General features: G+C 45.0%; 1 protein-coding gene across 1 annotated transcript in view; it reads left to right on the top strand.

The window, feature by feature from the left end:
- Positions 1-220: 220 nt before the first annotated feature.
- LOC136881175 (uncharacterized) overlaps positions 221-17987 on the top strand; it is a 64512-nt gene continuing 46745 nt past the window's right edge. The window contains exon 1 of the mRNA XM_067153849.2: positions 221-357. The gene's annotated coding sequence lies outside the window, so the exon portion shown is untranslated. The remainder of the gene's footprint in view (positions 358-17987) is intronic.

Raw genomic sequence — 17987 nt, 5'->3', positions numbered from 1 at the left:
TTACCTCCAACATTCCGTGAAGTATTGCCTCGTCAAATGCTAACGTACTTTTGGGTCACCCTGTACTTCCTCTTAAAACAATAATCACCACCACCACTCCCGCCCAATTGTCGTCCAATGATATGATACTAAGCGCGAATCGCGAATAGTATGACGTATTTTTGAAGGACTTTTCCTGGTTGCGCGATGTAACACAGCTAAAGGCTACAGATCGGGACAAGTGAATCACGCTGATGCGTGCGAGCCAGCCGGACGCCCAGACGTCAGTACTGTGCATTCCTCACCATCTGCATACATGTTCACGTAATATTAGTGTCTGGAAGACAGTGTAAGAAGCAGCTTACAGCACTGAGAAAGGTACGTTGTTTTGTTCTACATAAAGGCCGGCACACTGTGCACAGGACCAGTGCTGCCAACTGATTTTACTATACATACGTGCATAACTTAAACAGCGGCGACTATTAGGGGGGATAACGGCGTCCGTCTTAAACTAGAAATTATAGGAATTACCTTTTTTTTTAATTGTACAAACCCTGTTGTCTTATTAGCTAATTCTTTCTTTCTTTCTTTCTTTCTTTCTTTCTTTCTTTCTTTCTTTCTTTCTTTCATTCTTTCTTTCTTTCTTTCTTAATCCTCTTACCCTCCAGGACTCAGCGAGGGATCCCACCTCTACCACCTCAAGGACAGTGTCCTGGAGCGTGAGACTTTGGGTCGTGGGATACAACTGCGGTGAAGGACAAGTACTGTGCCTTGCCCAAGCGGCCGCACCTGCTATGCCGAACAGGGGCCTTGTGAGGGAATGGGAAGATTGGAAGGGATAGGCAAAGAAGGAAGGAAGGAAGGAAGGAAGGAAGGAAGGAAGGAAGGAAGGAAGGAAGGAAGGAAGGAAGAAGGGAGGGGGTCGTGGCCTTAAGTTAGGAACCAACCCGACATTTGCCTGGAGGAAAAATGGGAAACCACGGAAAACAACTTAGAGGCTGTTTGAGGTGGGAACAGATGTTTATTGTCAGGCCTTGAGACTTGAGATTGGCGCATGTGCAGCAACAATGCTTATCCCCGCATCCACACGACTTCTCGTCAGACGACCCCAGTAGTGTGTTACTTTGTTAAGTATGTAATCAAGTACTAAATGATTTTAATTGTACAGGGATATTATTTTATCTATTCAGGGAATTGCCGCTCGCCCAATGGCATGCCTGCGACCCTGTCTCCCGCCAATCACTTCACCGTAATGCGGCCAGCGCTCACCCGGCACTCAGTCATAGAGTGTTTTCGTATAAGATTTCCTGTATGTTGTGAAGGTATTATGTATGTACACGCGCTGATGTAATGAATATAGCACTGGAATAATACACTGAGCATTAAACACGTGAACACTTGACTAAACTGAACTTTACGCTGATAAAGCTCTCAGCAGACTGCAAAGGAGTGGAACTTGTAACGCCGAGAAGCGCATCACGGCAAAGTGCTTGGCGAGAGACAGGCTTGCAGTGCGGGCGACCGGTCGAGCGAGAATCCCCTGAATAGTTAAAAAAATGTCCCTGTGTAATCACGCCATACTTCCATTTAATTTTAATGCATGTGTAATTATTGTTACTTTGGTGAACTTTTACCTCTCTCTCGAAATTCACTCAGAGAACATCACAAAACTAACCATTTTGTATTTTTTTTTTCAATTATGGTGTAACATCCCCCCCCCCTGCTATATCCCACAAACCCGGGTACTTTTGGTTGCCTATATTTTTGTGTGCCCCCTTCACACACACACACACACACACCCACACCCACACACCCACACACACACACCCACACCCACCCACACCCACCCACCCACCCACCCACCCACCCACACACACACACACACACACACACACACACACACACACACACACACACACACACACACACACACACACACACACACACACACACTTCTAATTCCCAATCGGCGCTACTGAACTTAAACACAATATAATTTTGTCTGTAAACTTCATTGCTTACCTCAAACTTCTTTTTTTTAATCTCGGATTAGGTATAGGCCTACTTCTTTCTTTCTTTCTTTTCTTAATCCGCTTACCCTCCAGGGTTGGTTTTTCCCTCGGACTCAGTGAGGGACCCCACCTCTACCGCCTCAAGTGTCCTGGAGTGTGAGACTTTGGATCGGGGGATACAACTGGGGAGAAAGACCAATACCTCGCCCAAGCGTCCTGACCCGCTATGCACAACAGGGGTTCGTGGAGGGATGGTTAGATTGGAAGGGATAGACAAGGAAGAGGGAAGGAAGTGGCCGTAGGCTTAAGTTAGGTACCATTCCGGCATTTGCCTGGAGAAGAAGTGGGAAACCACGGAATACCACTTCCAGGATGGTTGAGGTGGGATTCGAACCCCGCCCTCCACCTCTCTTCTCAGTTGACCTTCCGAGGCAGAGTGGACCCCGTTTCAGCCCTAGTAACACTTTTTAAATTTCGTGGCAGAGACGGGAATCGAACCCGGGCCTCCGAGGGTGGTAGCTAATCACACTAGATTAGGTATGCAAAAGTCGAAATGAGGTTCAATTCAAGTTTAGTCTGCTGCATGTTTGTTTGTAACATCACGGAAAAACGGTGTAACAGAGTTTCTCTATGCTCTGTAGGTAAATCCTGGAATAGGCCACGTGTGCACTAGGGTATGTAATTTTTTTGCTATTTTGCTTTACGTCGCACCGACGCAGATACGTCTTATGGCGACAATGGGATAGGAAAGGCTTAGGAATTGGAATGAAGCGGCCGTGGCCTTAATTAAGGTACAGCCCCGGCATTTGCCTGGTGTGAAAATGGGAAACCACGGAAAACTATCCTCAGGGCTGCCGACAGTGGGGCTCAAACCCACTATCTCCCGATTACTGGATACTGGCCGCACTTAAACGACTGCAGCTATCGAGCTTGGTAGGGTATATTATTATTATTATTATCATCATCATCATCATCATCATCATCATCATCTGTTTACCCTCCAGGATTGGCTTTTCCCTCGGACTCAGCGAGGGATCCCACCTCCACCGCCTCAAGGGCAGTGTCCTGGAGCTTCAGACTCTTGGTCGGGGGATACAACTGGGGAGTGCGACCAGTACCTCGCCCAGGCGGCCTCACCTGCTATGGAAAACAGGGGCCTTGTAGGGGGATGGGAAGATTGGAAGGGATAGGCAAGGATGAGGGAAGGAAGCGGCCGTGGCCTTAAGTTAGGTACCATCCCGGCATTCGCCTGGAGGTGAAGTGGGAAACCACGGAAAACCACTTCGAGGATGGCTGAGGTGGGAATCGAACCCACCTCTACTCAGTTGACCTCCCGAGGCTGAGTGGACCCCGTTCCAGCCCTCGTGGCAGAGCCGGGAATCGAACCCGGACCTCCGGGGGTGGCAGCTAATCACGCTAACCACTACACCACAGAGGCGGACATTATTATTATTATTATTATTATTATTATTATTATTATTATTATTATTAACAAATACATCGGAATTGGAAAATATCCCGGTGGCAATCACTTACAGTAGTGTAATATTAAAGTAAAGTTTAAACCTAATTACCCAACAACAATAACAACAACAAGAAGCAATTCCATGGAAAGAAAATATTACAAGAAATAGGCCTACTATCGTTTAACATTCTAAATCCAGCATCATCATATACACATTCACAGACCACTTAAGTATTTCCAGTGCTTAATACTACGGCTTACAATACTACAGGTTGAGCTTACTATTAGCTTAGCATTACATCACCGTCATATAACTATTCTCACGTACCTACCTTAAGTATTGTCCGCCTCCGTAGCATAACGGTTAGTGTTATTAGTTGCTGTCCTCTGGGGCTTGTGTTCGATTCCCGGTACTGCCAGAAATTTAAGAATGGCAGGAGGGCTGGTTTTTGTTTGAAACTGTACATGCGGCTCACCTCCAATGGGGGGTGTGCCTGGAAAGAGCTGTATCACCTTGGGATGAGGACACGAGTTTACTACCTTAAGTATTACAAAATTTTACACTATGACTTACAGTAGATTGAGCGCTTCAAGTGCTATTATCTCATTATTGTAAATACAGCACGTTCATATATAAATTTACACATCCACAGGCTGTTTCCAGTCATTCGACCGGGTCAGGAATGGCGAGGATTGGAATTGTGCCAGCTGCCGAAGCCTTTCGCACTCCTCTAGGGCAATGATTAATGAATAACAGATGAAATGAAATGATATTGGAGAGTGTTGCTGGAATGAAACATGACAGAGAAAACCGGAGTACCCGGAGATAAACCTGTCTCGCTTCCACTTTGTCCAGCACAAATCTCACATGGAGTGACCGGGATTTAAACCACATACCTTAAATAATTCAGATGCCTCTTAATACTACAATTTACAGTGGCTATATCGTTGCATTAAAATATGACTCCATCACATAGAAATGTACACAATTTATACAAGGCTGGAGTCTATTTTTCAAGGATCTTACATTTTTTGGAAAAGGATCTAAGCCAGCTGCAGGTAATGCATTCCAATAATCCATTCCCCGATTTCATCATCATCATCATCATCATCTGTTTACCCTCCAGGTTCGGCTTTTCCCTCGGACCGCCTCAAGGCCAGTGTCCCGGAGCTTCAGACTCTTGGTCGGGAGATACAACTGGGGAGAATGACCAGTACCTCGCCCAGGCGGCCTCACCTGCAATGCTGAACAGGGGCCTTGTTGGGGGTTGGGAAGATGGGAAGGGATAGGCAAGGAAGAGGGAAGGAAACGGCCGTGGCCTTACGTTAGGTACCATCCCGGCATTCGCCTGGAGGAGAAGTGGGAAACCACCGAAAACCACTTCCAGGATGGCTGAGGTGGGAATCGAACCCACCTCTACTCAGTTGACCTCCCGAGGCTGAGTGGACCCCGTTCCAGCCCTCGTACCACATTTCAAATTTCGTGGCAGAGCCGGGAATCGAACCCGGGCCTCCGAGGGTGGCAACTAATCACGCTAACCACTACACCACAGAGGCGGACTCATTCCCCGATTTACAAACGGATATTTACCATAGTTTCTGCAATCTACCTTTTACGTACTTACGCGAATGATCTGTCCTGCTTATGTAACACGGCTTTTCTAGTCAACTGTTCAACTCTCCTCAAGCCGGCTTCTTCGTGTAGTCATTATACACATACTGTATGATTAATGTACACTGGTTGAGCAATGTTGCCGACTTCGCGGTGTTGGAGTAGCGTGTCTGCCTCTTATCTGGAGGCCCTGGGTTCGATTCTCGGCAAGACCAGGGATTTTTACCTAGATCTGAGGGCTGGTTCGAGGTCCACTCAACCTAAGTTATTACAATTGAGGAGCTATCTGACGGTGAGATATCGGTCACGATCTAGAAATCCAAGAGCGGCCGAGAGGATTCGTCGTGCCTACCACACGACACTGCAGGCTTCGCGCTGAGCAGCGGTCGCTTGGTAGGCCATGCGCGATGGGGTTTGGTTTGGCTTTTGATACAGCATTGTTAAGGGGACTAGAACGGGAAGTGTCAATTTTCTCCGTTGATATTAGATGTATGGAAAAAATGTAGCTACATGAGAAAAGTTGCACAAAATCTCATTCCCGATCTTTCGTGTGCCATGAATTTTTACGCAGAGAAATAATAACGGAGAAATTCACGATTATTGTATTCCATCACAATCTTCGAAATATCTCCGTTAATATTAGTTCTATCCTAAACTGCACAGTTTCCGATCATATTTTATATCATACATTTTTACCGGTCCGCCTGTGTGGTGTAGTGGTTAGTATGGTCCGGGTTCGATTCCTGGGTCGGCCACGAAATTTGAAAAAGTGGTACAAGGCCTGGAACGGGGTCTACTCATCCCGGGACGTCAAATGAGTAGAGGTGGGTTCGATTCCCACCTCAGCCATCCTGGAAGTGGTTTTCCGTTGTTTCCCACTTCTCCTCCAGGCAAATGCCGGGGTGGTACCTAACTTAAGGCCACGACCGCTTCCTTCCGTCTTCCTTATCCCTTCCAATCCCCCCCCCCCAAGAACCCTGTTCAGCATAGGCAGCCTGGGCGAGGTACTGGTCATCCTCCCCAGTTGTATCCCCGAGCTAAAGTCTGAAGCTCCAGGACACTGCCTTTGAGGCGGTAAAGGTGGGATCCCTCGCTGAGTCCGAGGGAAAGACCGACCCTGGAGGGTAAACAGATAAAGAAGAAGAAGAAGACATTTTTTATCGTAAGGGCTATAATGTCAGACATATTCATGAATCCCCAGATCTTTAGTTCCAAGTCCATCAACACTGAAGTTCGCTGATATGGAAATATTATTTAATCGTCATTGTAACGAATTAACTGACGATAATGTCCGGCCCCGCGGTGTAGGGGGCTCCGGGTTCGATTCCAGGCCGGGTCAAGATTTTTTAATTGTAATGGTTAATATTCCTGGCCTGGGGACTGGGTGTTTGTAATGTCCTTAATCTTCCTTTCCTCACACACAACATTCCACACTACCGCCATTCCAATTACGCGCAGGTTCATACAATATGGTGCCAGTAGGGGCAAAAGATGCCGGCCCCGTGGTGTAGGGGTAGCGTGCCTGCCTCTTACCCGGAGGCCCCGGGTTCGATTCCCGGCCAGGTCAGGGATTTTTACCAGGACCTGAGGGCTGGTTCGAGGTCCAGTCAGCCTACGTGATTAGAACTGAGGAGCTATCTGACGGTGAGATAGCGGCCCGGGTCTAGAAAGCCAAGAATAACGGCCGAGAGGATTCGTCGTGCTGACCACACGACACCTCGTAATCTGCAGGCCTTCGGGCTGAGCAGCGGTCGCTTGGTAGGCCAAGGCTGTAGTGCCATGGGGTTTGGTTTGGTTTTTAGGGGCAAAAGATCCGCATGGGTCGACGCCCCGATCAAATAACATTAAAAACAAAAAATCTGGCGATAGTGGTCGTTGTTGGTCTTACAAGGTGCAAAGCAGTGTGGTTATGTACCCATATTGTAGATCAGGAAGATAAGAAGAAGAAGAAGAAGAAGAAGAAGAAGAAGAAGAAGCGAAAGAAGCAGAAGAAGAGGAACAACAACAACAACAACAACAATAAAAGGGAGTCATGACATGGAAAGGGGGGAAGATATGAAATACTCTCTTGACCTCTGATGATCTAATATCGTCGCGCCGGATAAAACAAAATATGATAACCTACAATGTCCCAAGCCCCTGCTGTTGGAATGCTTCTCTGTTTCATTCGCCCTTCATTGTAAACAAGAATCTCCCTTTGTAGGTGAGGTGGTAGAATACATAGACGGTGTCTCCTGCCTGTCTTAAGAGTTGAGTAAGAGGGGGACCAGGGGCTCCCAGCTTGGAAGCGTGGATTGGCGACCACGTTCCTCTAGCTGAGTCTGTCATTGCTTCCACTTGTGACAGTTTCATCATTATCCTCTTTCCTATCTGACCTTCCTTCTTCAACTCTTGTTCTTTTACGGCCCCGATCATCTTAGGATTTTTTTCTAATTGCTTAACGTCGCACCGACCCAGATAGGTCTTACGGCGACGATGGGAGAGGAAAGGCCTGGGAAAGGGAAGGAAGCGGTCGTGGCCTTAATTAAGGTACAGCTCCAGCATTTACCTGGTGTGAAAAATGGGAAACTACGGAAAACCATCTTCAGGGCTGTCGACAGTGGGGTTCGAACCCACTATCTCCCGGATGCGAGCTCACAGCAGCACGCTCCTAACCGCATGGCTAACTCGCCCGGTCATCTGAGGTCTGCAAGGCCTAGGGAGTCTTCCATTTTCACGCCCCTTGCTGCCCTTTCCTTTCTTTCATTGGACTTCTTCCACTTCCCTTCTCATTACCATTAAGAGAAGATGGTTGCTTAGTTGTACTTCCTCATAAAACAATAATCACTACTTCTAAACAAGAACGGAACTGGCGGGGCGTAGCGAACTTTTTATTATGATTCAGGTGAGTTACAGCATTCTCACCTTTGCAGAAGCTTCTAAGCGTAAAAAGGGGGGGGGGGGGGGAATCATCCTGTACGAGGTTCCGAACAGTCGATTGAATGGGGAGGAGTACAATGACAGCAATTACGGTTGAGGAAGAGGAGGGGATGGTAAATAAACTGCATCGTCATAAAGCAGCAGGCATAGATGACATTGCGCCGGAAATGGCGAAATATAGCGGGAAGGCACGGATGAAATGGTTTCCCAGAATATTAGGATTAGCATGGAATTTGAGTAAGGTGTGTACCGAAGACTAATCACACCTTTCTATAGACAAGAGAGCAAAAGGAGGATTACAACGGCCATCGAGCTGAAATTGTTCACACGCATTTTGGAAAGGAGGATGCGATCAATGATGGAGAGCAGTGGCGGATCCAGAACACACTCAAGAGGAGGGTCCAAGGATGACATGCTTTTTTCTCATAAATTTGACCACTAAAATTAGAGTGATTTTTCTTTGGAAAAGGCTATTTTAAGAATATGAAAATGAAAAATACTCAGCCTGTTTCCAGTCATTCGACCGTTTCAGGAATGGAATGAATGAAGCCCCCATCTAGCGGCGAGGATAGGAAATGTGCCGGCTGCCGAAGCCTGTCGCACTCCTCTGGGGCAATGACAAATGACTGATAGATGCAATGAAATGTTAATGGAAAGTGTTGCTGGAATGAAAGATGACAGGGAAAACCGGAGTACCCGGAGAAAAACCTGTCCCGCCTCCGCTTTGTCCAGCACAAATCTCACATGGAGTGAGCGGGATTTGAACCACGGTATCCAGCGGTGAGAGGCCGGCGCGCTGCCGCCTGAGCCACGGAGGCTTCTATTATAAGAATAATGTTACATAGTATGCAGTTTGTCTGTTTTTAGCAGGTACTTTTTCTCCAATATGAACACTAAAGTAGCAGTTCCCTTTTGACTTCATGTTGGCCTGTAGAACACAGTTTCCTGAACATGTTTCATATCACTAACGGGTCTTAATAGGACATGTTTCAAAAATATTATGCCAAAAATTGTCTGTTTGTGACAAAGGGCTCTATGCCCTCTTTTAAATCCGCGCCTGTTGGAGAAACAATTTGATGAGGATCAGTGTCGTTAAAGACCACGCGCAGGACGTTAGGACCAGCTTTTCAGTATGCATGAAGTAATTACTATATTATGTTACAAGAGGAATAGACGGCTATGTTCACGTTTCATAGATCCATAGGATATATGAGAGAATACCGGAGAGAGAGAGAGAGAAAGAGAGAGAGATTTTAGCAGTACAGAGGAATTGTGGGATTAGGGGTACATTATTGCAGGCAGTCAATAACATTAATGTTGACCATCAGGCCAAAGTTAGATTTGATGATATATATATTTTACAATTTGCTTTACGTCGCACCGACACAGGTCTTACAGCGACGATGGGACAGGAAAGGCCCAGAAATGGGAAGGAAGCGGCCGTGGTCTTAATTAAGGTACAGCCCCAGTAGTTGCCTGGTGAGAAAATGGGAAACCACGGAAACCCATCTGCCGACAGTGGGATTCGAACCCACTATCTTCCGGATGCAAGCTCACAGCTGCGCGGCCCTAACCGCACGGCCAACTCGTCCGATGATGGTAGAATAAGTTATTGGTTCAAAGTAATCACAGGAGTTATCTTATTATTATTATTATTATTATTATTATTATTATTATTATTATTAACTGTCTAACCGAGGTGGTAAACCTGTGCGCGGTTTACCGGAAAGACGTAGGTTTGATTTCTCCTAAGGAATTCGAAATATTTAGAGACGCACGCTGACATACATACACAATGGCGCTTTTGTCTTGACTGTGTTATTGCCTTTATTTCTATTTGGTCTGTTCTATTTTTTTTTGTGTGTGAACTTGCACTCTGTTCTGTTTTTGACTTACGTTACTTGCTTATGTAGAAAGGAAAGAGTGGAAAGCTCGATACTTACTGTATATACGCCATGCGCCACATGTGAGTGTGACACAAACCAATAGCTATTCATTGCTTTTGTTTTTTGTGTACACATGCCACTTCGAGTTCCCAAACATATATTGATACGGTACCGTCTGGACCACTCACCTTCTAGCAACAGTGACTTGTAAATAACAGAAGTGAATCTGCTCTCTTCTGAGAAAATTCTCCCATGTTTAACTGTTAGAAGGTATCTTTCATCTCCGGGAAGGAAGCGCCGTAAAGCTGTGTTCTTAGAAGTGTGGAGGAAAACCACACAGCAGCTATTTCGGTACTCGCTCGTCACATCATAAAACAACACGCTCGACGAAGTGCGAATATTCACGTCTCACATTAAAGCTAGATAATATCATTAAGGCACTCCAAATATCAATACTTTAATAAAAAATAATCCTGCATTTGTATTACTAAAAGAAACTGAAGTTTTAATGTTACGACCAACTCGGAGATAACAGTTGGATTTGCAGTGCGCTGCTCTAAGTTTCACAGGCTTAAGCTGCCGTAGGCTAAAGTAACAATGCACTGTCGTCTTTCTTGGTTAAACAGAAGAATGTAGAATGTTTTTAATTATATTTTTACAACTTGCTTTACGTCGCACCGAACAGGCAGGTCTTATGGCGACGACGGAACAGAAAAGGGCTAGGAGTGGAAAGTAATCGACCGTGACCTTGATTAAGGTACAGCTCATCATTTGCCTGGTGTGAAAATGGGAAACCAACTTGTGGGATGCTGACAGTGGGGTTCGAATCCCTTATCTCCCGAAAGCAAGCTGACCACAACCATATTGGCAAAGCTTAATTTCAGAATTTACATTATTTAAATTTTTTTTACTGAACATTACTAGTGAGAGCGAACTGAGCGGAGTAGCTACGGAGCCAAGCTCTGCATTCGGGAGATGCGTGGATTAGAAACCCACAGTCGGCTGTTTTGAGAATGTTTTTCTCTGGTTTCCCATCTCCTGTCTGTCATGAGAGGTGACTAAGAGGGGGACACCAGGGGCTCTCAACTTGGGAGGCCCCTGAAGGTGGGGGCGGTAGAATAACATCCACGATATCCCCTGCCTGTTGCAAGAGGCGACTAAATGGGGGACGCAGGGGCTCTTAAGTTGGGAGTTTGGGTTGGCGACCACGGAGCATTTAGTTGAGGCCTGACATTGCTTCCACTTACTTGTCCCGGGTTCCTCACCGTCATCTATCCTCTACGACCTTCCTTGGTCAACTCTTATCCCTTTCCGACCCCGATGGAATTAGGTGTCGAATCCTAGGGGGTATTTCATTTTCACGCTCTTCGTGGCCCTTGTCTGTCTTTGGCCAATATCTTCATTTTTCGAAGTTTCGGGCTCCTTCAATCTTTTCCTTCTGATTAGTGCTAATAGAGGATGATTGCCCGGTTGTACTTCCTCTTAAAACAATAATTACCACCACTACCACCACCTATCAAGTTGGGAGTGTATGTTAGAGACCAGAGGGCCTATAACTGAATCTAGCATTACTTCCACTTGTGCATTTCTCGTCACTATCCATCCTCCCTTGGTCAATTCTTGTTCTCTTCTGACCACGGCGGTAGGTCTATTAGGTTTGTGAGGCCTTAGGTCCTTCCTTTTCTTCTGGCTCTACATTCATTCTACGTAGGAACGTAACTCTTACTTTTCTTTTTCCCCATTGATTGGTTCTATAATAATAATAATAATAATAATAATAATAATAATAATAATAATAATAATAATAATAATAATAATAATAATAACATTGGATTTTCGTCCCACTAACTACGTTTAGGCCGAGGTACAGGAGTTCTTTTACGTGCCGATTAATCTACCAACATGAGGCTGGCGCATTTGAGCACATTGAAATACCATCGGAATGCACCAGGATCGAACCTGTCAGCTGGAAGTCAGAAGGCCAGCGTTCCATCGTCTGAGCTACTCAGCTCGGCTATAGTACCCTCGAGTCCTCGTCCTGAGGTGGTGTAGCTCTTTTCAGTATGGTAATCTCTAGCAGTACTGGGAATCGAACCCGGGGCCCCGAGGATGGCAGTTATAGCGTTAACCGTTATGCCGCTAAGGAGAGTGACTATGATTAGTATGAAGAGAGGATGGTTGCCCAGTTGTGCCACACTCCCTTTCTTTTGCGATATCTTCGTTCTTCGAATTCCTTCTCCCATGATTGGAATGAAGAGGCAGGCCTAAATATTATCTCCTTTCCTTGTGTTTCTTCTTAACACGAAGATCAGCAAGTCGTCATAGACTCATTGTTTTCTATCAACCAGTAAATTATTTCAATAGCTTCGATAAAGTAATCTGTGAATGATAAGATAAATTCACGGTTTAAATGCGCCTTCGGAAATGTCGGCCTGTAATGCAATTAGTTGAGTCGGGACAGGGCTTGATAGTGTTTAATTAAATCTTAAAGGTTTGTCTCTCAGTCTTACTCAGATGCATTATGTACGTCGCTTGGTTTGCCATGTGTGCTCGGAGGTGATTTCATTGTGTTATCAATAGAGCTAGGCTTTGATGTAATTTCATCTTTCTTTCCGTTAAGAGAAAAACGTAACTGGTTTAGTATTTTTTATGTTTTGTGGTAAATGGAGTACCTTAAGAAATATAGGGAATTAATTTTGCATTTTTTTATCTTCTAAAAGGTTTATTGTCCTTTTCTTGCATTTTGAGCAGACATTTCCACTAATTCCATAATTGTGTACATTTTCATTGATATTTGACGATTATTGCGATGATGTTTCCTACACACTTTAATAGCTTTTTCACAGATTCAGCATTAATGTCCACTCTTAAGTGAATAATCTACTGTAATTCAATGTCCCAAGATGATCGTAGTAAGAAGCAAGTCTTCCACAGACTTATCTGATATCCAGTAACTCACAGTGTTATTTACGTCTCGCTCAATTAATATGTTGATAGTAAATAAATCTTCGTATAATACTCCTTCTTTCATTTTTCTTTCTTTCTCTCCTAATCTGTTTACCCTCCGGGGTTGGTTTTACCCTCGGGCTCAGCAGGAATCCCACCTTTACCGCCTCAAGGGCAGTGTCCTGGAGTGTGAGACTTTGAGTCGGGGAATACAACTGAGAAAAATTACCAGTACCTGGCCCAAGCGGCCTCACCTGCTATGCTGAACAGGGGCCTTGTGGGGGAATGGGAAGACTGGAAGGGACAGACAAGGAACAGGGAACGAAGCGGCCGTGGGCTTAAGTTAGGTACCAACCCGGCATTTGACTGAAGGAGAAGTGGGAAAGCACGGGAAACCACTTCGAGGATGACTGAGGTGGGAATCGACCCCCCCCCCCCCCACCTCCCCCCTTCTACTCAGCTGATCACGCTAACCAATACACTACAGAGGTGGACTTCGTAATAATAATAATAATAATAATAATAATAATAATAATAATAATAATAATAATAATAATAATAATAATAATAATAATATAAAAAGACAAAGACACCTCCGTACAGGCCATGAAGGCCCTTGGAGGAGTGGAAGGTAAAGGCTTCCACCATTGTTGACCGCGACACGTGAAGGGGTAGAGTGGTTAGCTCTACGCCCGGCCGCCTTTGCCCCTAGGAATTAACCTGGTACTCATTTTTGGTGTAGGCTGAGTGAACCTCAGGGCCATATGCACCTCCAGAAGTGGAAGTCTCGTTTGCTTAAATTTTACGACTTCCTGACGGGGATTCGAACCCACGTCCTTCCGGGCGAACCGAGCACGCCTTTACCGCCTCGGCCAGACAGCCCCTAATAATAATAATAATAATAATAATAATAATAATAATAATAATAATAATTCTTATTATTTAATCCCTTTACCGTTCAGGGTCAGTTTTTCCCTCGGGCAAGCCAGGGATCCCATCTCTACCGCCTCAAGGGCAGTGACCTGGAGCGTGAGGCATTTGGTCGGGGTTACAACTGGGGGGGGGGGGATAGGATCAGTACCTCGCCGAGGTGGCCTCATCTGGTATGCTGAACAGGGACCATGAGGGGGAATGGGAAGATTGGAAGGGATAGACAAGGAGGGAAGGAAGCGGCCATGTCCTTAAGTTAGGTACCATCGCGGCATTTGCTTGGAGGAGAATTGGGAAATCACGGAAAAACACTTGGAAGATGGCTGAGGTGAGAATCGAACCCCTTCTACTCAGCTGAGCTTCCAAGGCTGAGTGGACTCCGTTCCAACCCTCGTACCACGCGGCAGAACCGGGAAACGAACTCGGGCCTCCGGTGACATTTGTCTTTTTAAAATGTTATTTTATTTATTTAGAATTGCCTTCCGTCGCACCTTCACAGATAGGTCTTACGGCGACAATGGGATAGGAAAGTGCTAGAAGTGGGAAGGAAGGGGCCATGGCTATAATTAAATTACCATTTGCCTGGTGTGAAAATGGGAAGCCACTGAAACCATCTTCAGGGCTGACGACAGTGAGGTTTTCGAACCCACTATCTCCCGAATGCAAGCTCACAGCTGCACGCCCCTAACCTCACAGCCGACTCGCTCGATCACTTGGTTTTTGAAGAAAGTGTAGGGGATAAGAACGGTGGAGTAAACCATGGTATGAATGTGACAAGTAGATTAGAATAGATGTAATAGGTACGTAGAAATGAAAAGGTTAGCACGGGATAGGGTAGCAGGTAGAGCTGTATCAAATCAGTCTACGAGCTGATGGCCCAAGCAGTAGCAATAATATTAATAATAATAAGTAAACTCGTGTCCTCATCCCGAGGTGGTGCAGCTCTTTTCAGGCACACCCCCATTGGAGGTGAGCTGCATGTACCATTTCAACCACATACCAGCCCTCCTGCCATTCTTAAATTTCTGGCAGTACCGGGAATCGAACCCGGGCCCCCGAAGACGGCAGCTAATAACACTAATCGTTACGCTACGGGGGCGGACGTAATAATAATAATAATAATAATAATAATAATAATAATAATAATAATAATAATAATAATAATAATAATAATCATGAAAAATGGATTGGACAAAGAAGCACTTCAGGAGCGAGTACGCAAATTGGAAATAGCCTACCAAACATCCCGCACAACCTACAACAAAAAATGCCTTTCCCAAAACACCAAGATACGTCACAATGAAACAGTTCTGAAGCCAGTAGTTCTATATGCAGCCGAAACCCTGTCTCTAAATGCCAACAAAGGACTCCTTGAAGAACTGGAGAAAAGAGAACGCAAAACTGAGAGAGGAATCTTGGGATCAAAGTACAGAAATGGAGTCCATCAAAAGAGATCCAACAAGGAAGTCTACAGCAAAATAGAGAAAATTACCGACACAATCAGAAAAAGACGGGCACGATTTTACGGTCATCTGGAAAGAATGGACGGAAGAAAGTTAACTAAAGAAATCTTTCACTTTTTTGATTCAAACCCCAAAACCACAATTCCCTGGTTTCGAAATACCAAAGAAGACCTTCAAATGCTACATATCTCAGCTGAAGACGCCCTTAACAGAGATCTCTTCCGCAAGAAAATATTGACGAACGGGCTAAACCGAGACGAGCAATCGAAGAGAAGACACGGTGCCCCTTGGACAGAGGAACGTAAATAGGCCCACTCGCAAAGAATGAGGGAAATTTGGGCTCTAAAGAAGGCCAAGTTCAGTGTCAAATGCAACAAGACTTAACGTGGTCCTTGATGGCCCCAGCGAATTATATATATATATATATATATATATATAAAATAATAATAATAATAATAATAATAATAATAATAATAATAATAATAATAACCTGATGCAGCAATTAGAAGTGTGTGATGGGTTGGCCACAAGACTACGCCTTGTTTCGCTGATGTGCTGGACATGTATACAGTCAGTCAAGTGCTGGCTGGTTGCATTGTGCTGTCATCTATTGGCGGACTGGAGTACTGTTTGTTCGTTGGTTTTCAGCGCTGTAGTCAGTGCAGTCTTCAGGGATTTGTTACAACTAACTTGTCCGCTTGGCTGCATAATTTCTGATTCTAATTTTGTGGTCTTCAAAACCGGAACGTTTATTGTTATTGCTAGAAAACAGATCTGTCATCTTCTGCTAATGCTGTAAAAGAGAAGTTGCTGCGATGACAATCGCAAATTTGAAAAAAAAAAAAAAAAAGAAATGAAGAGAAGCGCCGGAAAAACTGCTGTAAGCTATTGGTATTGTGGATCTTGGCAATCACCTGCATGGGCGCCCGCACGATCTTTTCGGGAGGGGGGGGGGGGGGGGGGAGGGGAGGGGGTGCACATTAACAATTTTCTTGAATATAAAAACCAATATAACGTCAGCAACATTAAATTGTTTACAGAAATTTCCGGTTATAACAGATGCTAGATGACTGTCAGTGAGTTCAGTTTATGAAATAATCTGGTATGATAATTGAACATCAACCTTTATAGAATTTCAGGGGGGGAGCAAGCGCCCCCCCCTTGCCTCCCCTTGCGGGCGCCCATGATCACCTGAAATTTCAGGGAGATCAGTAAATAAGTAAATAAAATATTCTAATCGAATACCTGCTTTCATGGCCATCAGCCCAGGATTTTGATACATATGGTAATTTCACAAACTAACAAAAGAAAAACTGAAGTTAGAACTGATCAGTTTTCACACCATTCGAGATAAAAACTATTAACCACAAATATAAAATGTACATACAGCAAGAAAATCTATATCATTATAAAAATTGTATATATATTTTTTGCAATCTAATGATCACGATTTCACACTAGGCTGGTGTGTCCCTTTGCGTAGCATCTACATTGAACTCAATATATAGTATGTACAGTACAATTATTACAGGAAGAGAAAATAAAGCAAAGCCCATGGGGCAACAGCCCCGAAGGCCGGCAGATTTTGAGGTGTCGTTTGATCGACACGACGAATACTCTCGGCTGTTATTCTCGGCTTTCTAGACCCCCGAAGGCCGGCAGATTTTGAGGTGTCGTTTGATCGACACGACGAATACTCTCGGCTGTTATTCTCGGCTTTCTAGACCCCCGAAGGCCGGCAGATTTTGAGGTGTCGTTTAATCGACACGACGAATACTCTCGGCTGTTATTCTCGGCTTTCTAGACCCCCGAAGGCCGGCAGATTTTGAGGTGTCGTTTAATCGACACGACGAATACTCTCGGCTGTTATTCTCGGCTTTCTAGACCCCCGAAGGCCGGCAGATTTTGAGGTGTCGTTTAATCGACACGACGAATACTCTCGGCTGTTATTCTCGGCTTTCTAGACCCCCGAAGGCCGGCAGATTTTGAGGTATCGTTTAATCGACACGACGAATACTCTCGGCTGTTATTCTCGGCTTTCTAGACCCCCGAAGGCCGGCAGATTTTGAGGTGTCGTTTAATCGACACGACGAATACTCTCGGCTGTTATTCTCGGCTTTCTAGACCCCCGAAGGCCGGCAGATTTTGAGGTGTCGTTTGATCGACACGACGAATACTCTCGGCTGTTATTCTTGGCTTTCTAGACCCCCGAAGGCCGGCAGATTTTGAGGTGTCGTTTGATCGACACGACGAATACTCTCGGCTGTTATTCTCGGCTTTCTAGACCGGGACTGCCATCTCACCGTCAGATACCTCCTCAATTGTAATAATGTAGGCTGAGTGGACCTCGAATCAGCCCTCAGATCCACGTAAATATCCCTGGCCCGGCTGGGAATCGAACACAGGGACTCCGAGTAAGAGGCAGACACACTACCCATGCACCACGGGGCTGGTGATTACAGAGAGAAAATGAAGGATAAACTTAAAACTAACATCTTAAATATATACTAACGTAATACAATGACATACTTAATTAAATAAAAATATGAAAAGAACCGAAACATTATAAAAATACACTACATAACATAATATCTGTCTGTCTGTTAGGTCATCAGCCCAGAGGCTGGTTGGATCCTCAAATAGCACCACCAAAGGTTATGCGGTTATAACGAAACCGCAAAAACCAATGGCAGCACCAAAATGAGGCGTACTAGGCAAGATGAGGAGTAAGGTAGTTTGCCATTTCTTTCCTCACTGGGTCAGAAAGTGCTATTG

This window comes from Anabrus simplex, chromosome 1 (genome assembly GCF_040414725.1).
Source record: "Anabrus simplex isolate iqAnaSimp1 chromosome 1, ASM4041472v1, whole genome shotgun sequence".
NCBI classification, from domain to species: domain Eukaryota; kingdom Metazoa; phylum Arthropoda; class Insecta; order Orthoptera; family Tettigoniidae; genus Anabrus; species Anabrus simplex.
Note: the sequence above shows the minus strand (reverse complement) of the source record. Positions and strands in the feature narration are given on the sequence as shown.